General features: G+C 43.9%; 1 protein-coding gene across 2 annotated transcripts in view; it reads right to left on the reverse strand.

Annotated features, from left to right (window-relative positions):
* Positions 1–22050, reverse strand: part of SCFD2 (sec1 family domain containing 2) — a 405336-nt gene that overhangs the window by 73110 nt on the left and 310176 nt on the right. The gene's annotated exons all lie outside the window — the stretch shown is intronic.

Raw genomic sequence — 22050 nt, forward strand, 5'->3', positions numbered from 1 at the left:
CACTGCCGAAACTGAGGAAGGGGGTCTGTGCCCAGCTCTGGAGAACTTTTCTTCCTCCCCAGGGACACCTTGCCAGTCCATCCCAAATGGTCCTGGTGCCTTTTGGCAAGCTCTGCAGGCAAACAGAGTTCAATTAGGGAAGTAATTTACCAAAAATAATAGCAATAAGCTGATAATAATACTTAAGCATTAACTGGAACCTATTATGTATTAGGCATGCAAAGTGAGAAGGGCCTTACGTATACTATCGTATGGAATCCGCCCAATAACCCTTGGAAATAGAGAACACTATTACTCCTGCTTTAAGGAATAAGGAATTGAGGCTTATAGAGGTAAAGCCTATTTTGGCAGTGCGATGCCCAACGGGCCACTTCAGAACTACTGGATGAAGTGTCTTCCTGCCTAGAAGCAGGAAGTATTTCCCAAAGTGTGGTCTGTGACCCATTCTCCCCAGTCACCAGGGATGCTTGTTGAAATGCAGACTACCGAGGTCTACCAGATTGGAATTCCTGGGGTGAAGCCCAGGAATCTATCTGTTTAACAAGAACCCCAGGTGATTCTTAAGCATATTAAAGTCTGAGAAACCAAGGTATATGATTCCCAAATCTCACTCAGCTCTATTATGATGGCCTGTGGTTTCCTTTTCTTAGAGACTCTTCAAGAATGCAAGCTTTCCTCTTTCATCAGACCCAAAGTTAACCCCCAAATATCCGGCACGTCTTCTTTAGATCAGCTGTATACAACACAAGACCTTGTTTCATTTGTAGGACACAGGCAAGTTCTTTACCCTTTAAAATGTTTAAACCATACGAAACAAATCCCTCGCATTTAGAAGGAATGCAAAAACAAGATGACATGACCTTAACCAAAAGAATCTTCTTAACATTATTTTACAAGTATAAGTCAACAAACATATGGAACTAGTTACTGAGAAAAGGTCACTGGATCAGAGAACACTGACAATGAGAGAGAGAGAGAGAGAGAGAGAAGGAAGGAGGGAAGGAGAGAGAGGGAGGAGGTATTTCTAAATCAAAACACACACACACTCAGATCATACACATAGAAGAAAACAGGTAAAATTAGGCTGTAAGGGAAGAGCGTGAGAGCAAATAGGCCTTCTTCTCACGGAGAACAAGTAGCTCTTGTCACCACTGGCCATGGTCTTGAGTTTTCCTCCTAATTTATTTCCTTATTTCCCCTAAAAATGTCCCTCTTACTTTTTGTCTTCATTCTTTTCTCTGATTTGCCTTTTGGTCTATTTTTTTTTTTGTCCTTTCCCGCTGAAACCGAGGCCGGAGTGACAAAAGAGTCTGCACTCAGTGCACCTTGTAATGTCATCATCTTACTGCCCGTCGTGGAAGGATGCAAAATCCTCTTAGCCGAGGCCTCAACCCTGGCTACCAAGATGGCCAGATGTCTGCATCAATCATGCGGCCACCAGGCTCAGCAGCTGCCTGCTGCTACGTTTCCATGGAGACACACATCTGCTTTCTCCATGCACCTCATCCCTCTTTCTGACACACACACGTGCATGCTAGTATTAGCCAACATCTCCACCACCACAAAAATTTATTATGCGTCAGTTGTGTAAAGCACAGTCCTAGGTGCAATGAGAAAAATCAAGAAGTAAAGATGCATTAGATCTTTAGTGGTCTCTCCCTTCAAGGACCTCAGCACCTAGTGTAGAGACACTGAATGCTCCGGAAAGCAAGTACGGTAGGAGTAGGAGTTCAGGGGTCATAGTGAGTAGGCTGCTTACAAAACAGCCTCCTGGGGGAAGTGAGACCTGGGTTGGGTTTCGGAGAAGCCGAGGAGAGCTGGCAGAACATGTGGGGTAGAGGGGATGTCTGCAGTTTCCCTTCCCACATCTTTTGATAACAGTGCCCTGATTTTCCTTAAACTCACCCTTAGCTCTGTGACTCAGGTGGGCCTGAACCTGACCTTGTTCCCCAAAGCACCCTAACCACCTGGCCACTGTGAGGGTTCAGAATGTGTACCTGATCCAGACCAGTCCAATGAGACTGGATCCTGAGACCTTTGCAGGAACCATGGGTAGAGAGAAGCTGTCCTGCTCAGAGGACATAATCCTGGAGCTACTGGTGGCCATTTTACTACTACGTGGAGGGGGCCGACCAACACAGAGGGAGGAAGAACCAAGACGGAGATCTCTGTCCCGAGGACAAAGGTTGAGGAAAGCAGCTCTAGCCCTGGACCATTTACTTCATGTGAGTTGGCTCTGTTTTCGCTTTTTAAAGCTAGTTTGGCTGGTCAGCTTTTGTCACTGTAGGCGTAAATGTCTGAGTGTTCATGGAAGAGTGGGAAGACGAGCCTCACTGGTTGATGTTGGTGAAAGGACAGCTGGAAGGATAAACTGGGGCCAGACTTGGCAGGAGATGAGAGGGAAGGCATGATTGCACAGCTAGGGAGTAAGAACTTTATGTCCTATAGACAGGAGGAACCATGATGACCTCTGAGAAAGGGAATACCGATAAAAGAGGAAATGTTTTAGTATGGGGTCAGGCATGGGGTAGGAGGTGGAACAAGATGAATTCTCTGGTTTCTTCCAACCTTGAGACTGTGTGGTAGATGGCAGTAGCTGGTGATAGTCTGCATCATGGCTCAGAGGGGTAGGACTGGAATCAGTGACATTCACAGGCAGTTACTGACAGGCTGGAGGTGATACCACAGTGGCAGTGGTGGGGATGAGGCGGGAGGCGTAGAATGACACTGGAACTCTACTAGTCCCTTTGATGACTAACTGTAGGAGGCAAAGGAAGGAGAAGGCAGGTGGTATTGAGGGTCTGCTCCTCTGAGTCGGGAGGATGACGCTTCCACTGATGGAAAGCAGAGGTGGAGCTGGTTTGAAAGGGGGGAGTACTTCTCCCCCGCTGAGACGTAAGGGGCAGTGTTGGAAGGAGTGGGACCGGAGCTCAAGGGACAATGGCGGTCCCTTAACCTCTCTGTATAGGGTTGGATAAGATGGCCTCTGAGGTCACGGCCAATTCTATAGCTCCCTGATTCCAGGATGGAGGACAGGGTTGCAAATGCAGATTTGCTAGTGAGGGAAATTCACAGTTCTTAGTGGCCTCAGGGGGTCCGTAGCATAAGCTCCAACCCAAAGCAGGAATCTCCTTTCCAGAAATGATAACAGATTCAACCGATTCAACCAGAACAACTTTTACTCCTGGCACCTTATAAACTCTTAAGGCCATCAAGAGTTTGCCACCAGGTAGCTTTAATATAAACGATTCCTTTCACTGAGCTAAACGGACTTCTCTCTAAATTCAATCCACAGGTTGTACTATTTCCTCCTGAAGATGACACAGTTAAGAAGAGCATAGCTGGGCTGGACAGTGGCATGGCGGAGGTAATTTTCCTTGGCCGCACTCTTAAAAAGTGGCTGTCCTCTCATCTATTTTTAAAGTAATATGTTATAATGACAGTTGTGTTAAGACTGTGATGTAAACAGTTTAGGGGAAACAATGACCATGAGCTGGAGAACGAAAGCAGATGACAGTTGTATATTCTTCCCTCACCCTCCCCACTCTTTAATCAGGGGTAGGAAACCTGCCTCATCTCCAGACTGGCTTCCCAGATGATGGAAGTTGGCTGTCTCTGAAACAAGGTATAATCCTTTTTACCCAGAAAAGCCTATCCAATATTTTACTCTCATGGTCAGTGTGAATCTTTCTTTCCCAAATTAATTATCTCCACAGATGACACAGCTTAAAATTCTAAGCTTGGATGAGATCCTAAAAGGAGAGAGACTAGGAGAAGGGCCAAGGCCTCGAGTTCACATAAAAGTGAGTTGTTTATATACAAGCTCACTGATTTCCTTCTTTCTCCTCCCCCAGAACGACACACACACATACTGGCTTTGCTTAAACAAACGTGGGTTTGACCAAGTTTAAATCTTCACAAGTACTCCACTGGCTACTAAAGCATTTTAATTACCCTCTATTAAAAAGAACAAATGTATTTCCCTAAGTCTGCAAATTATTATCAGAAATGCCCTAGTCACTAACCAAGAACAAAAATTACGAGTGAGATTACTACTGGGATCATATGGGTTCATCAGCTTTCTGATTGAAAAAAGAAACGATTTTACTTTATCATCATTATTTTTGCTGTTGTTGTTTTCTTCTGATGCAACACGAGATCAGAGGAGCAGAAGGAATATTTGGGGTCACTTGCCCTACCGCTTTAAAAATGTTTACATGTACTTGATTCTTCTGCACTAAGAATTTGCTGGAAGGTCCTTGAACTGCCGTCTCGTCCCCATTTCTTGGAGCCAGGTTCTAAAAGGCACTCTATCAGGGCTTCCCTGGTGGCTCAGTGGTTGAGAGTCCACCTGCCGATGCAGGGGACGCGGGTTAGTGCCCCGGTCCAGGAAGATCCCACATGCCACGGAGCGGCTGGGCCCGTGAGCCATGGCCGCTGAGCCTGCGCGTCCCGAACCTGTGCTCCGCAACAGGAGAGGCCACAACAGTGAGAGGCCCGCGTACCGAAAAAAACAAAACAAAACAAAACAAAAATAAAAGGCACTCTATCTTCCTGAGAGCACCCATGACCTTGACTTGACATTTTGTTTTTGTGATTCCTTCCCCCAACATTCTTGACCATAAATGAAACTACTTCAGACCTACGTTTCAAAGGTAGAGTTATTAACTCAACTGTGTTCAAAAGTGTCTCCACCGAAGGAACTCAAATTCTCTCTCTTCTAGCCACAATTGTCTATTTGGTTTTCTCAGGAAGAGGGGAAAAGAAGTTCTCCGAGACAGGACTCTCTTCCATAAACCTGATGGGCAGCAGTGTGTGTTTCTCCGTCAGCCTTAGTTCCGCTCTCCACAAGACATGCGGTTGATAAGAACAGAGGTGGTGGGAGGAGAAAATGTTGCTCTCTGATTTCATAAACTGGACAAGAAGCAATAACTATGTAACTGTAAAGTTTCATGTTTAAGACCTTGACTGACTCACCTCAACTACTTTGATTTTATATTAGATCTCATTTAAGTCATGTGTGGAAGTTATACCGTAGGTGAGCTGTGTAAATGTTTGAAATCAAATTTGAAAAATCAGAGGTGCTTCTCTCACCCCAGTTGTTTAAAAATGCATGAGTATATGATTTCTGTAATTGCTTACTGCATAAGAACCAATCCCTGTGAATTTCTCTTGTTTTGCCAGCTCTTTAAATAAAATACATATGTTCCCTGGGAAACAGACAAACAAACAAAACGAAACAAAACAATAAAGTTGCGTGTTGTGCAGTTATCTGAATGGTTAATCAAATACATGGAACTCAAAAGATGCATAAGAAAAATCAGACATGGGAGTGAAGGATTAGTCATACATTTGTCCTTCCCAAAGTACATTATGTTCTTGCTATTAATTGGGAGAAAAAGTAATACAAAGGTTTTATTGAATTATTCCCATTGAAAAGCTCAACGATGGATTAATGAAAACCAGCACATCTTTCCCTAAAGCAAACCACTTAGCAATGTTCTGGGCACCAATTTTAGAAATGGAAAGCTTCCAGGCTGTAATGTTCCAAGACTTTTCAGTTAATTAGTGCAGAGAAATTATTTTTATCTCTGCATCATGTGAAGATTCAAAAAATAGGTCAGGAATTTTTTTCTTCCTATTGTTAGTTGTTTAAGTTCTGGACTGGCTGAAGGAACAAGAGGTTAGCAGAAGGGTAAAGTTGTATGTATCACCAGGTCAGATCTGATCCAGCATTACGTCATTAGTACTGACTACTAACTGCTTTAGCCAACAGGCCCAAATTTTTCAAAATATTAAAGAGAGACATTTTACTAGACTAAGAGGAGCCTCACCTTTTCCTAAAACCAGTGTCTTTGCCAGTGTCCCCTGAAGCTTCCTGGTTATCTCCATCCACGTTCCTAGGCACATTCTATAAGAGTTGCAACTGAGTGGCTGGAGTTTTCATTTCATTAAATGGATGGCTAAACAATGTTGGTTTGCAATGTGGAGACAATATACTCAAGTACTACAATCCACCTGTGAGTGGATTTGCAATATGATTATAAAGAGAATATTGACCTCAGGGGATTTGGGGGGTGGGTCACAGAAAAATGGACTCAGAGTCAGAAGGGATCCTTGAATTTCTTAATCCCATTCCCATCCACTGTAGTCATTTGTCCAGCCTTTACCTGAGTGCTTCTAATTATGGGCCAGCATGAAATAGGATGGGCTAAGATAAGCATTTTAAATAAAATATCACCATGTTAACTTAGTCTGGAATTTAGAAAACTGTATCAGTTTAGATCCCATCGCACAATGGAAAAAGCCTCACAGAAGCTGTGAATAGTTACAAAGATGACATTAACTACATGATTCCTGACCTCAAAGGCAGAATATATGGTGGAAAATATTAATAGATACATTAAAAAAATAAAACAAAACGGAAAACCTCACATAGTAACCCAAACTGCACACAGATACACACACTCACACAAACACACATACACACGCTGATGCTACTTATTCCATGTTGTAACCATTCATTCAAAAAGCAATTCTTGACCACCTACTATGTGCAACACCATCATGGCCAGTGGAGGCTGCGCTGGTGAATATTAAGTTTCATGCTAATCTTTCCAGACCGTTTTTGCATTCTGGCGCATGTCTTTCCTTTTCTGGGAGCTGCATTGAAAGTATCCCGATAAATGAAGTGGACTACGAAACCTCAAAAATATGAGGCGTCTAGTACTGACGTTTCTCATAGCATCTTAACTGATTTTTAAACATTTCTTCACTTATGGCATAGACTGTATTTGCTGACCTCCTGCCTCAGCCCAGGGCCCTTGGTCCCTCTTGCAGCCCCACCCTAATGTCCACTTTCCTGCAGCTGCTGAGGGCACGTTCCCCTTATTCCACCCCCGTCACAGTAGGCCCACATCCTTTCCCCCTCATTCTGCCCACACTGTGACATGTGATCCTGCATCCCTCACAACTTCCTCACCCTCTTCCCGTGTGGATTGGTCAGAATCTGCGCGTGCCCAATTTTTACAGCACTGTGCAGATACTCAAAACGAGGCCCACCCTACTGACATTTTGGCACCTAGCGGGGGAGAAGCAGGGCATACATTCTGTAGAAAAGGCTGTGCTGTGCCCACGTCTGCTCTCCAATGCCTCCTCCAGGACCTCCTCTGTAGCCAGGATGTCTGGCTTGATCAGCCCTTTAGGCAAACTCCTCACTGCTGTATATGATTTGATTTCATTTGGTTTAACAGCTGTTATGGAAGGAGCTTAGAAACTCACAATTCGTTCATATGGTTAGAAGATCATAGTTTGATTCCTTCCTCTATCACTTGTTACTCAAATGATTTGAGTCTAGTTTCTTCACATAATACTCTATGGTAATACTACTACTAGCTATTATGAGAATTAAAATGACATGGGCAGACATGCCAAATACAGAACTTCATAGGTGCTAAATGTGTTGAACTTAGATCTGATTCATAAAGACTTCCTAGGGACTTTTAGGGACAAGAATTTAAAATGGTAAATCTTACTGTAAAATGACATCTGATTTATAGTATCAACACTTTACAGTTCAGCCCTGACATGCTTAGGTGCTCAGATCTACTTGGACCCACCAGACTACCGGGACTCTGGGGCCAGGGCCCCCTGCCCTGCTCTATACCATTCTGCCCATTCCTAATTGTCGGCTTTCTGTTTTGCTTTAAGGAAATGTCCAAGGATTCAGGGTTAGTAGTCTTCCCTCTTTGGAATCTGAAATGCCCTTGACTGACTGCATGTGTTTTGTTTTGTTTTGTTTTTGCGGTACACGGGCCTCTCACTGTTGTGGCCTCTCCCGTTGCGGAGCACAGGCTCCGGACGCGCAGGCTCAGCGGCCATGGCTCACGGGTCCAGACGCTCCGCGGCATGTGGGATCTTCCCGGACCGGGGCACGAACCCGTGTCCCCTGCATCAGCAGGCGGACTCAACCACTGCACCACCAGGGAAGCCCTGCATGTGTGTTTTAATGATTCTCTCCTCTATACATGTAAGGTGGGACTGGGGTGAGCATGAATCCACTTTGAGGGCCTGAATCCTTTCCCAGTCAGTGTCAATGGTCATCTGTTCCCCTGCTTAAGGAACCTTCTGATTCCTTAAGTCCCTTTCCTCCTTACATGTTACTTCCTAAGCCATACGTACAATCTCTGTTTTCAGACTTCTAATGATTTCTCCAGCTATCCCAACTATCCCTCACTCTAGCCAAAGCAGCTTTTCATCTGGTTTTGCCCATTTTCTAGAGCTATTAAAAAAATGATAAACTTTACTTTGTAGAACAGTTTTAGATTTACCAGAACATTGTGAAGATAGTACAGATGTTTCTCAAATACCCCTGAACCTAGTTTCCCCTATTATTGACATCTTATACTAGTATGATACATTTGTTACTATCAGTGAACCAAAATTGATACTTTATTACAACTAAAGTCATATTTTATACAAATTTCCTTAGTTTCTAAACAAATTGTGTTAAAATATACATAACATTGACCATTTTGACCATTTTTAACTGTACCACTTAGTGGCATTCAGTGCATTCACATTATTGTACAACCATCACCACCATCCATCTCCAGAAGGCTTTCATCTTGCAAAACTGAAACTCTGGGCCCATGAGACGATAAATCACCATTCTCTCCTACTCCCAGCCCCTGGCAACCAGCATTCTACTTTCTGTCTACTTTCTGGACTAGGTATGCCAAATAAGTGGAGTCATCCAGTATTTGTCCTCTTGGGACTGCTTTCCTTCACTTAGCATAATGTCTTCAAGGTTTATCTATGTTGTCCATCTTCGGCATCTTCAACCAACTTCAAAAAGGTGCGTTCTTGCATATTCTGACTCTTTCTACCATGGCTTCACTCTACTTTCTAACTGATTCTCCACTCTCGAGTTGGCCCTAGTGAGCCCTAGCTTGCCTCTATTTCTGGGACCTATCCTAAATCCCATTTAGCATCTGGGATCCAAGAACCCCTCACAGGAACTAACATTTTAAAAGCACTTGCTATGTGGCTCCTTGTTCTGTACAACATACACATATTATATAATACGTACAATATTATATACATATAACACACATATATAACATATATAATAACAAGAAACACATACTATCTTGTTTAAACTTCACAACACCCCTGTGACGTAAGTACTATTATTAATCCCATTTTACAGATTAGGAAAGTCAAGCATAGGGAGATTAGGTAACATGCCAAAGGAACACTGTTAACAAGCGGTAGCCCCATAACTAGAAGCTAGGCAGCCCTATACGTCCTGAAATGTCTCCTAGTTCCTGTAAGTCCTGGCTTTCCTTTCATGGGGGAGGCAGTTCAGTTCTCTGTGCTTCTTATATGTCCACAAATGGACACATTTCCTCATTAAACTACAGATGTTGCTGATTCATCTTGGACTCCCTCTCCATTGCCTATTTGCCAGTTTGGGCCTGGTGGTATGTGTTTTCCTGAGCCTGGTCTGAGCTTACGAGGCCCCTTTGCTCCAACTCTGTGGACCACCTGGGCTCTGGAGCCTATGCCTCATGCCCTGCTCTGTACGATTCTAATTTTACTACTAGATTCTGTCCCTTCACCTTCCCTATGTCACCCCCATGGGTGCTGAGTTGCTTCCCAGTTCCAATAAAACTTCAGGCAGATCCTCTCACTCATTAATTTTTCAGTTAAATGTAATTATTTCACTACAGGCCAGGTGGTTCGGGTGCCCCATTAACATTTTACTTTGTAATCTGGAAGACTGGCCATACAACATAATTCAATTCAAAAGCCACAGTGGTTCTCTGACCTGGATTAATAGAGGCAGTTTTATCACTGGGCGATGCCACTGGCTTCACAGAGACAGCACAACATTTAGTGTATCCTCATTTCATTTCTAAAGTCACTTCTGTCTCGTTTAGACATGACCACTGTGCTAGGTGCTGCGCTCGGGCCGAGCGTCCAGGCTGCTGCCATGCGGCTGTGCAAGGCTGCAGCAGGGAGGAGTGAGGCGCTTAGGACAGAAGTAGCGTTGAAACGGAGCAAATCAGAACGCGCTGGCGTACTGGCTCATACTGCCGAGCCGGCCTCTGTTAGCGTCTGACCTTCCAGCCTGCGGCCACAGGGCAGACAGGTGATCAGAAGTGCGTGTGTGGGAGTGAGTGAGTGAGACAGAGAGAGAGAGAGAGAGAGAGAGAGGGAGAGAGAGCTCATACAGGGGCAGCCAGACGTTGCTTGGTGATGGTTCCATAAAAATCATTTAAATATATGCTCTAAAATCCTATGTAAACTCATTGCTTTCGGCATGAGTATTCACCAGTAGGAAAACAGTTTAGTAAATTACAGTTTGTGGTAGAATATAACGCAGTTGTGGAAAAGTTATGGGCTGTTTTCAAGTATCCCATCTTTCGTCCTTCCAGGTAGGTACACAGTAAAGGTACAAGCCCACCTCCCCTGAAGCTGGCTTGGCTGTGTGTCACTTTGGCTGGCAGAAAGGAGCTGAGGTAATGGGTGTTACTTCCAGGCAGAGTTTTAAGAGCCTGTTTGTGATATCCTGTTTCTCCTTCCCCTGCCTCAGTGATCTTGGAAGTGCGCGCCACGATGGGGCCCAATCCCTCTGGTCTGCGCCTCTGTGACTGGGACCAGTACAGCCTGCTTGCTGGCTTGAGTCAGAGATGCAGAGTGAGTGGGATATGAATTTGAGCTGCGTTAAACTCCTGAGATCTGGGGGGTGGGGTGGTGGTGGTGGTTATTGGAGTTACCATATTGACTTATATGAGCTGCAAGTACATTATGGAAAACATTAATAGTTTGAGCCTGGGCTGGAAGACAACATGCAAAAATGAAAATCATTGTTAGTTTTTCTAAAAAGGGCAGGTTTCTTTAATATGGTTATATATTTTTTTCACTTATAAAAATGTTTTAGAAGGATAGAAAGCTCAAAGAATATAAAAAACAACTGGCTGATTCTAAGATTCTATTCTTGTATAAATTTGGATTTAGAGTAGAAGGCTTTATAAAAGAAAGCACTGGGAATAAATTTCAGCTCTTCTGCCAAAGGGTGCTACTGTATTTAAATGAAGCAATGCATACCCAGTAGCTTTAACAAACAATTGCCCAACGCCAGGGAGGCATTTCGCTTTTCTTCTAGAGTCAAGTAGAAAATTATTTCCTCCTTCAAAGTCACAGGAAATTGTTGCTCCCCTCCCTGCAGCTTGCTCTTTAATCAGAAGTATAATCTCCAAATAAAGATCTCTCTCCCAGGGCTTCACCTTCTCCTGAAATACTGAAAAGTCTGGTGGAGGGGAAGGGTGGCTACAGGACAAAGTGCAAAGCTTGAGGAACGATAGAGAAAGTGGGTTCAGTAAAGTTGGAATGCTCACAGACCCTGGCATCAAAGGAGCTCACATTCCTAGGGAGCCAAACACCTGTGACGTGTGACAACCTGCCCCTCCCGAGGCGTGGATTGGCGTGACTTGGGCCAATGGCAGGTGTGGGCGCTCCACTCACAGTGAGTGAGCCCAGCTAACTCCCAGCACCTACAGCTCATCACAGCCGTATCATTCGCACCCATCGTTTGCTACAGCATTGAGAAAGATTGGAGCAGAGATTTTGGCATTCACTCTGGGCACAGGCAGCCTAGATCTGAATCCTCATTCCACTTCTTACTAGCTGGGTCAGCTTGGGTGAGTTACTTAACCTCTCTGTACTTCAGTTTTCTCTTCTTAAAAAGGGGAATAAAAGAAACGAAATTGAGTTATTTGTAGTGAGGTGGATGGACCTAGAGTCTGTCCTACAGAGTGAAGTAAGTCAGAAAAGAGAAAAACAAATACCGTATGCTAACACATATATATGGAATCTAAAAAAAAAAAAGGTCATGAGGAACCTAGGGGCAAGATGGGAATAAAGACACAGACCTACTAGAGAATGGACTTGAGGACACGGGGAGGGGGAAGGGTAAACTGGGACAAAGTGAGAGAGTGGCATGGATATATACATACTGCTAAATGTAATATAGATAGCTAGTGGGAAGCAGCCGCATAGCACAGGGAGATCAGCTCGGTGCTTTGTGATCACCTAGAGGGGTGGGATAAGGAGGGTGGGAGGGAGGGAGATGTAAGAGGGAAGAGATATGGGGATATATGTATATGTATAGCTAATTCACTTTGTTATACAGCAGAAACTAACACACCATTGTAAAGCAATTATACTCCAAAAAAGATGTTTAAAAAAAGCGGGGGAGAAATAATAATAGTGCCTACCTTGAAGGTTGCTGGAGGACTGAGTCATATACATACAGCTCTCAGCTTAGAGCCTCACACACAGTGAGCACCGTGTCAGCTACTGCTGTAATTACTCTTACTCAAGTCACTGTAACTCCCTTGTGGTGGGAACTCTTACTTCCAACCATAGCCCCACAGGAGAGTTACCTCCTTGCACTGATGCTGGGAACGGAGAGAAGCATAAGGGTTGTGCATAACTGACAATGCTTAGAAGAAATTCAAATATTTGGGTTCAATATTTACAGTATCATTAAGTTTCTAAGGGACCACTTACACTTGACTGCACTTTATGGGAGAAACTGTGTGCTATTACAGCATCATTTATGAACCTGAACATTGGCTAAGGGCTTAGGACTAGTTCCTAAGAACATTAAGGAGGGGTCTACCATATTCTTCCCTAAGGTACAAGGTCAGCAGTCACACCCTTTCCCCCTTCACGAGGCTGAGGGAGACTGTCAGTACATTATTGTCAGATGATGACTGGAGCAGTGTCTTGGGGTGGGGCTGATGTCTTTGGATCTACTGAGCTCAAGGAGCCAGACCACAGGCCGGAAGAAAGATACAGGCATCTGGCAAGGAAGGACTAGCAAAGGGGGCATTTGTTCTCTTCCAGATTATTCCATGCTGTTAAAGATGGAAGGATCTGAGGCAGACACTTTGTTCAGGAATAAAGACTATATAACTGGCTAGTTTCTCTTGTGTTTTAGCTACTGGGAGAATGAACATATAATAAAGGGGGAAACTGATATAGAAGAGCTGGTAGACCTGTACAACCGTGCTCAGTATTTAGGCTTGTGAGTGAGAAACACCGAGGCCAGCATGATCCCTTCAATGAATTCTCATAGCCTAAGAAGGAGAAACAGACCACCTATGGCAGGTGAGAAAAGGCCCTTGCAAGGTTTTTTGATGTGAAACCTGGATTCAGGTATAGAGATGGAAAGGGGGTTTGATTTAAAAGATTCAGGGTGATTTCTTTACTTCTTTATTTTCTGCCATGCCCGACAGAATTAAGCTCCACAGAACAGAGATGGACAGAGAATAGTGCGTTTTGTTCACTGCTAGATCTCCAGTCCTTAGAGCAGGCTTGGCACGTGGAAAGTGCTCAATAATGACTCAGAGAGAGAACGGAGGAACGACAGGAGTGTTGTCATTCGGAGGGCAGCAGGGGAGAGCAAGTGGTCATCATACCCGAGGAAGAACTGGATCACGAGCCCCGATGCCAACAGCACCAACACGGAAGTTTATTCTAGAAGTTGCAAAGAGTCGGGACTGAGCAACACTGAACGTCACCCCCCAGAGCAAGGGAGTGGACTCATGGCCCGAACAGAAGTCCACTGGGTGCCTGGACACCCCTCTACCTGGCAGCTGTTCCTGCCCTCAGATGGCCTGTAGGCATTTCTAACCAACACTCTAATCCGCGTCTGTATATCTGAGCCCAACCTTCTCATGGATAAAATGGAAGTAATGGATCTTTCATTGTGGTTGTGAGGATTAAATCCAGTAATATGCGTAAATGATGTAGCACAGCACTTATATGTGATTAGCCTAGATCTGAATGCTAGTCGTCGTCGTCATTATTATTATTGTATCAAATTGTACAGATGGTTTATTTCTTTCAAGTTTTATTTATTTAGATTTATTTCCTAATTATTGGATGTTTATTATGATTAGTTGGGGTTTTTTTTGTTTTGTGTTTTTAAAATTTCATTGAAGTATAGCTGATTTACAATGCTGTGTTAATTTCTGCTGTACAGCAAAGTGGTTCAGTTATACATATATATTCTTTTTCATATTCTTTTCCATTATGATCTATCACAGGATATTGATTATAGTTCCCTGTGCTATACAGTAGGACCTTGTTGTTTTACGCTTAGTTGTTTTGAAAATTAAAAGGGTTTATTTTGCTTTAAAACAAACACACTAAGGAAGAAGCAGTGGATAAAGCATAAGCAGGGTGACATCAATCTCAGGCAAAGTGTGTGCTTTACAGAATGGACCCTGGAATGTGATCAAGGCATCGACAGCTCTGGTTCTGGTCCCTTAGGAGTAAAGCTACACTTCAGATATGGCCTATTTGATAAGCATCGCACTCAGGATAAAGCAGAAATAAAATCCCCCTTCCCCCCGAAAGTGTTTCAGCCAATGTGAGTTATTAAACTAACTCACAAGTAAGGTAAAATATGAAAGATATTTTGGGACTCAAAAGGGGCTGAGGAGTCACCCTGCAGCCCTCCACCTGCCTGCTCCTGGAGATGCAGATGTCTCCCCAAATCCCAAACCAATGGGTGTGAATGAAATACCAGGGTTGCAGACTTGCCAGGGGCTGAGGGAGTGACAACATTTTTCTGCCTTTTCTATTTTCAGGATATTCTGAGGTTGTCTTTACAAAAGGATACACATAGAGAATTTTTTTCTCCTCTGTCGTTAAAACTTTATATTCTCTTGCCCTGTGATGAGGTACTGTAAACATATAGTAACAAGATGAAAAACCTTCCCACAACTACTAGGAGACTTCATTTGTACGCACCACATTTCACTTACAAGACGCCTTGGGTGACTGAAATCATTAATTCAGAAATAACAGGGTCAGTCTTGCCAGACTGAAAATGGCTATGATGAAAATCAAAACAGGATTCTGCCGTTCGTCCTGGCACTGACCCTCACTGGGGTATGTTATTAAGAACTCAGTCAATCCCAGTTATTGACACTCCTAAGAGGAAGAGACACACTAAATTAAAAAAAAAGGTCGCTAATCTGAAACCGTGTTTATTTTCTGTTTGGAAAGAAGTTAGAGACACATATTCAGAAACATACAGTCATCCGAGTTGATTCGCTTACCCCACGTCTCCACTCAGCTCACCTACTCAGGCCAGAAACCTGGCAGCTGATCAAGTCTGCTGCCACTGCTTTACCGTCCTGACCCACTCAGTCCCTAATTCCTAAGTATCTATCACAGCCCCTTCTTCTCTGCTCCCCCCCATTTACGTTTTCATCATTTCTGGATGACTTCCTGTCTCGTTCCTCTGAGAGCTGTTGTGCGGCCTGGGTCCAAGGGGCACTTACACACCGACTACAAAGTGAACGGTGCCCCCCGGGGTTGGCAACACCCCAGCCTCCCTTCACCCTGCCATCTTAGGCACCTTTTAACATGCAAATATGGTTATGTTGTTTCATTTCTTAAAATCTTAAAAATTAATTATACTGATGATGTTGAAGATGATAATAATGGCAGGTACATACCACGTACACGGCACCATGCTAAATATTTCACATGTTCTAACCTTAGTTCTCACAACAACCCAATTATTCCCATTGTACAGATTATTCCCACTTTACAGAGGATGGAGGGAGGTTCAGAGGTGTTGGGTAACTTGCCAGGGTCAGAGAGTTTTATCCTTTTATCTTGGAGGCAGAGTAACAGTGGTTCATAGCAGGGCTGAAGAGATGGCAGACGTGGGCTGGAATCTTAGCTCTGTAGGATTACATAAGTTATTTCATGGAACGTGGCAGTTAGCGATTACTATTTCAGGATACAGTCAAACTTTAGGGAGAGCATACGGATCATACCAGGCCTTTCACAACACGGTGCCTGCCTCTCTTTCCAGCTTTATCTCTGGCCACAGATCCTCTGGAAGCCCAGCCGTTCCCCCAAAGGACACAGATATTGCACTCCTGCTGGTCTGCATACCCGACTCCCTTTCCTGCAATGTTGTTTTCTTCTTTGACAGGTAAATACTACTCGTCCATCATACTTTGCCTCATCCCTCCACGCTGAGATAAGCACTGTTGCCCCAGAGACCACAGCACCTGCCTTTATTTTTTCATCGGATCCCTGACATCATTTATTTGCATCTGGGTCTGCCTGCTGGACTGTGAGCCCTTTGAGTGCTGGGCCCAGGACCTATTTGTTGTAGCCTGGTACTTGGTAGGCACCTGGCATCTAGGAGATACTCAACAAAGTTTGCAGAACTGGATTGAATTGGCGTGGGGTTGGCTCAGTTCATAAACAAATGTATTTCAAGAATTCACCTTCGGGGCTTCCCTGGTGGCGCAGTGGTTGAGAGTCCGCCTGCCGATGCAGGGGACGCGGGTTCGTGCCCCGGTCCGGGAAGATCCCACATGCCGCGGAGCGGCTGGGCCCGTGAGCCATGGCCGCTGAGCCTGCGCGATCGGAGCCTGTGCTCCGCAACGGGAGAGGCCACAACAGTGAGAGGCCCGCGTATCGCAAAAAAAAAAAAAGAATTCACCTTCATTTTCTGTGGTAGACTGGTTTAGGAACGTCTGCTATAGGCGACGGAAGAAAGGAAATCTGGCTCCGATTTCTGGTTTGGGTGTCTGACAATCTGAAATTGGAAACCTGACAACACTGTCCTACTGATGAGAACAGGATAAACCCTGAAAATACACTTTTAATACAGGATGGTGAGAATGCCAATTTAACTAGGCACCCCCATGTGACTGGTGCGTTCAGATAGAACCTAGGGAGAGAGCAGTAAATTTACTTTCTAAGGATTAAGTCTGCTGCCCTGCTGTAATTTTAGACTTTCAGGCTTCTCATACAGTGTAAACATCCCTCTATTAATTGAAAACAGTGCTGGTTAACATTTACATCTCAATTTCAAAGCATTTTGTATTCCTGTACTATCCTTGGAAACTATGTTCCGATGGACATGTGGCTAATCTCTCCTATACCTCAGGATCAGTGCTTGGTAGAAGGGTATTAAACGATAAATTCAAGAGAACTTGTCTTATCAAAGGAAATCGGAAGATCAGTGCTGGAAAACAACCAAGCTCCCTCTTTTCAGAGGAGGAAAGCAGAGCCCAGAAGATTGAGTGACTTCCCCAAATCACATAGCCTTTGAGCAGAGGTGGGAAGGTCCTGAGTCAGAAAGAACTTGGAGTGGGGGCAGGGTAAGCCCGGAGAGCTGATCAGGGCTTGGTGGGCAACTGTCAGGGGTTTGCTTTGCATTCCCAGCTCAGTAGGCAGAAGCCGAAGGGTTTCACTCAGGAGAACGCCAGGATCCGATCCATGTTTTCAAATATAAAGACCACGTTGCTGCTGGGAGGAGAAAGGGCAGCTGGAGGCTCTGGCAGTGGTGCAGGAGTGAGGTGATGGCGGCCCAGGTGGGGATGGGACAGTGGAGTGGAAAGAAGGGGACGGATTTGAGGTATAGTTTAGAATTGGAATCCAGAGGACTTGCTGTTGCAGGAGGTAAGGAAGAGGGAGGGTCAAGGATGATTCTTACGTTGCTGGCTTGGGTGGACGCAGGGACCATTTACGAGATGGGAAGAAACATGGGCAAGGAACCAAGAATTCAGTGGTGGACGTGTGGTCAAGTGAGGCTTGAAATGGAAACAGCACAACAGATGTGGACCGCTCCGTGTCTGGCAAGAGTAAGCGTGGTGGCAGTGATGTTGGTTTTTGTTTGCTTGTTTTTACTACTGCTGCATTCACTGCCGCCCCAGTGGGGTTACCAAGGCCAAAGGGAAACATCAGAATTATGGTGTAGTTTCTACAAAGGCTAGTTTGACTACATAGTGAGTGGCAAACACATTTATTGGTAAATTGATGGAAACGGCTTGAATGTTCCATATAAATTGGTATTCACCAAAATGACACTGATTCTGATGACTCTCCTACATGCTTAGTCTGAGGCCTGCTTTAGATTATAGCTATTAATGATGATGGAGCTTGTCCAGAATTTGTTACTGAATATTTCCACTCCTCCAAAGTAAACAGCTTTAATTCTAATAAACAGCTGATCAGTATATATACTGGTATTCCTATTCCAATATACATTGGGTGCAGACAAATACTGTTTGATTCCACTTACACGAGGTACCTAGAATAGTCAAGTTCAGAGAGTCAGAAAGTACACTGGTAGGTGCCAGGGGCCGGGGGGTGGGGGGCTTGGGAGGGGGAATGGGGAGTTAGTGTTTAAAGGGACAGAGTTTCAGCTTAGGAAGGTGAAAAGTTCGGGAGATGGATGATGGTGCGAGCTGCACCGCAATGTGAATGCACTTACGCCACTGAACTGTACACTTAAATAGGGTTAAAATAGTATGTTTTATATTATGTGACTTTTACCACAATAAAAAAAAATGAAGAAAATACTCACATTCCTGTTTGACAGCTTATTGTTTGGATGTTATTTAGCCATTCTCGAAAAATGGATACATTTACGATATAGTTCAAAAGTGTCTTTCCCTGTCGGTAGACACCGAACATCTCTTTAGGAGAACGTGCCCTTGTTCTGTTTTCCAGCATCTTGATTTTGGGCCAGCGCTATTCTCTGATACTCTTCTACTGCACTCTACTGTCCAAAATTATTCAGCAACCAGCGAAGCTTGCACACATAGCAATCTACTGGGGAAGAGGTAACTTTACTCTCTGCATTTCATCCTAATTTATTTTAGGGAGATTTACATGACAGAAATATTCAAGATAATGATTCATGAGGGACGGCAAATATTTTTCAGAAAATCCATTTTCAAAGATTTCCATTGGGGGCTTCCCTGGTGGCGCAGTGGTTGAGAGTCTGCCTGCTAACACAGGGGACACGGGTTCGAGCCCTGGTCTGGGAGGATCCCACATGCCGCGGAGCAACTGGGCCCGTGAGCCACAATTACTGAGCCTGCGCGTCCGGAGCCTGTGCTCCGCAACAGGAGAGGCCGTGATAGTGAGAGGCCCGCGCACCGCGATGAAGAGTGGCCCCCGCTTGCCGCAACTGGAGAAAGCCCTTGCGCAGAAACGAAGACCCAACACAGCCCTAAATAAATAAATTAATTAATGAAATTAAAAAAAAAAAGATTTCCATTGGGTACTATTTATGACCATTATTCCCTACTCTCTCTTAGAGAAGGTATTTTTATTGAGTTCTAGTGTGAACTACTTGATCCCTTGCTTCATCAGAAAGGCTTTTGACAATGTAATGGTTCATCCTACACAAGGTATTGTTCAATGCCTTTAGCATAAGACCTGAATGACTGCTAGACAAGAGTCTGCAAAAGTTCACAAGTAAAGGAATGAAAGGGCATGGTAACTCTGCCTAGCCACTTAAGGACACTAAATCCTACAAAACCAGATTCAAATGTTCAATACATACATTTGTCATTTTCCATGCCTATAGAATCGGTCTTAAAGGTAGATATGACCAATGCCGCAGTGCCTCAGAAATTTGCAATAAGTAATATTTATGACTCTTCTTTTGGATTAAATTGTTCTAAAGGGGGGAAAAGCCATATTTTAAAGCAGCCAAAATAATTTAAAAACAATAGTTGCATGTGTACATGTGCGTGAAAATATTCAAAGGAGATGTATTTACTTCAGCTTAGTGGAGACATCTCAAATTTCAAGATCCAATTTAAACATAGGTTACTTGAACAACCCACGTTTTCCAGACAATGGCTATTTTTCTTTATCCACAGAATAAAGTGTCCTGTAGAGGATCTGTTCTCAGTTCCAGGAACTGAAGGCTCAGTTACTACGGTCCTTTCAATGTGTGGCTTCTAATGCACAAAACCCATCCAGATCATGAAAACGGTGACCTCTACTGGGAAAATCAAGAGGAACCTCTCCTTTTCTCCGGTTTGGTTCCATTACCTGGAACATGGAAAAAGAAACATTCACATTTGCTTGGGGGTAAACCTCACATCCTAGTCTGCCAGTAAACAGGTGCTCGTTAAGACTGATGCTCTATCTGATCTCATCTACCCTGAAGAATTTAAATTTAGGCTGTTTTCTTGGACATCTATTTTCCCAAGAGAAAGCTCACTCCAAATAATGACCCCACATAGCTTTCTGACTGAGCACATAGGGTATCAGGTTGCCACTCCTCTGGAGAGCAGCAGCAGTGACTTGTGTCATGAAGGATGGCATCGGGGGAATCATGGACCTTTCAAAAAGCATGTCTCAGGCCCACTCACTGTTGCCTTTGCTGGGTTCCCAAACAGGAAGCCAGCGAAACAAGGTGTAATTATGACACCAGTTGGTGAGTTATGCCAAAGGTACTTTTTGTAAAGCTCTAACTTTGGGAGAGGCAGGGGCTGTGTTGGATGTATTCATATTGAAAGGAAAGGGAGGAACGTGTATAATGTCAAAATCACTGACATAACAAGTTGGAGAGTTTTTAGTGTGGCTTCTAAGAGCCTTTTTGTGCTGCTCTATAAAATAATGACCTCAACGCTGAGTCACAAAGCCACCACTGTCCAGGGTGTCCTGCAAACAGCGCTGTGAGGATCCAACCCACTTTTAATTCTTATCAGGGAAACAAAAGAGCCAAAAGCTGATTGACACTGGAATCGAACGCTTTCCAACGGGACTAGACTCATAGGAGAGTCTGCAACTTACGAAGGATTAAGTTGCTCTGAAACCAGGGTCCTTTGGGGGCATCTGTGACCCAAGAGTGATCATTATATGATAGAAAGAATCGCTTGTAAGATGTGAATCCTAACCAGGCCTAAGTAGGTCTTCTGGCTGAGTCATCAGTGACAAACCTTAGGTCAGCAGAGGCCTGAGACTGTCTGTGATCCTGATACAGCAGGAGAGGGGCAGTCAGAGCCGTGTGCAAATGTGTAACCTTAGGTACCAAGGACTTATCTGGAGTCCTCTTTTCCTCATGAGCCATCTTAGACTCCCCCAAATCGCTTTAATGAAATGCAACTGGATTTCGTATCCTTCCCAATCACGTGGAAGATGGGAAAAATGATGCTGCTTTCTTGCCTACACCTTTTACGAGCTAAAGTGTGAAGGAACTATCAAAACCTTCTGAAATTTATTAAGCTGAATTCTGTCTCCAGTAACACATTTATAGCTTTTTTAAAAAGCTATGGGGAATTTTCAGTAGGGCATGGGTATTTAAAGACACAGCTCACTCATTTAATCGGGAGCCATACAGCTAAGCCTCAGACAATTTAAGTTTTAACATTTCTCTTGAGGTTCTAAGGGTATTGATCATAAATGCTCCTTTAATATTGTTCGACCGTGTGACTGCTCCCAGGCAGTAGAGGTAGTCCTCCCCCTACTCCTACCCAGCTCTAGCGAACTGGGCATGATCTTTAGCATGTGTTTGTGAAAACACGTGAACATGTTCAGCATTATTCCACAGAGTACAGCTTTAGGATCTTTCTACTGCAGCAAAGTCATTTTGGTTATTTCCAATAAATATTTATTTCATTTGGCACAGTGATCAGCTCCATACTTTATTAATTAGCCTTATGTTTCATCCTAATAGAAGCCTTTCAAGTTACTGAGGATCCCAAATGCATTTATAATAAAATGCTAATATCATCTTTGTGACTGGGGATTTTGGCGCTGATAAATCTGAGGGTGTTTTGGAGCGGTGTCGAGTGAAAATCCTAGCAGAATTTTACAAAACTGGCAGTTTTATTCGATTAAAAAAATCACACCCCCAAAGGTGTCTGGAAAACTTCCTTTAGAAGATTTCAAAACGCCAGATGTAAATATTTTTGCATTCAAAAAGCCAGTTCAGGAACACAAACATCAAATGTTTATGATTTTAGAAGACCCACGTATCTGTCTGGAATTCTGGGTCAGAGTTGGCAGGCTAGTGTCAAGTTAGGTTTTTAAAAGCTTCTCCGAATATGCAACAGATGACACTCTGCAATTTCAGCTATGTTCACGCATTCTAGAACAAAGCCCTAAACACCTCGGGAATTTCCAATCAGATCACACAAACACCAGAGAGAGCGGGTCGGGACTGGCTTTTTTTCAAACGATCGCCAA

Source organism: Phocoena sinus, chromosome 5 (assembly GCF_008692025.1).
Source record: "Phocoena sinus isolate mPhoSin1 chromosome 5, mPhoSin1.pri, whole genome shotgun sequence".
Lineage (NCBI taxonomy): Eukaryota > Metazoa > Chordata > Mammalia > Artiodactyla > Phocoenidae > Phocoena > Phocoena sinus.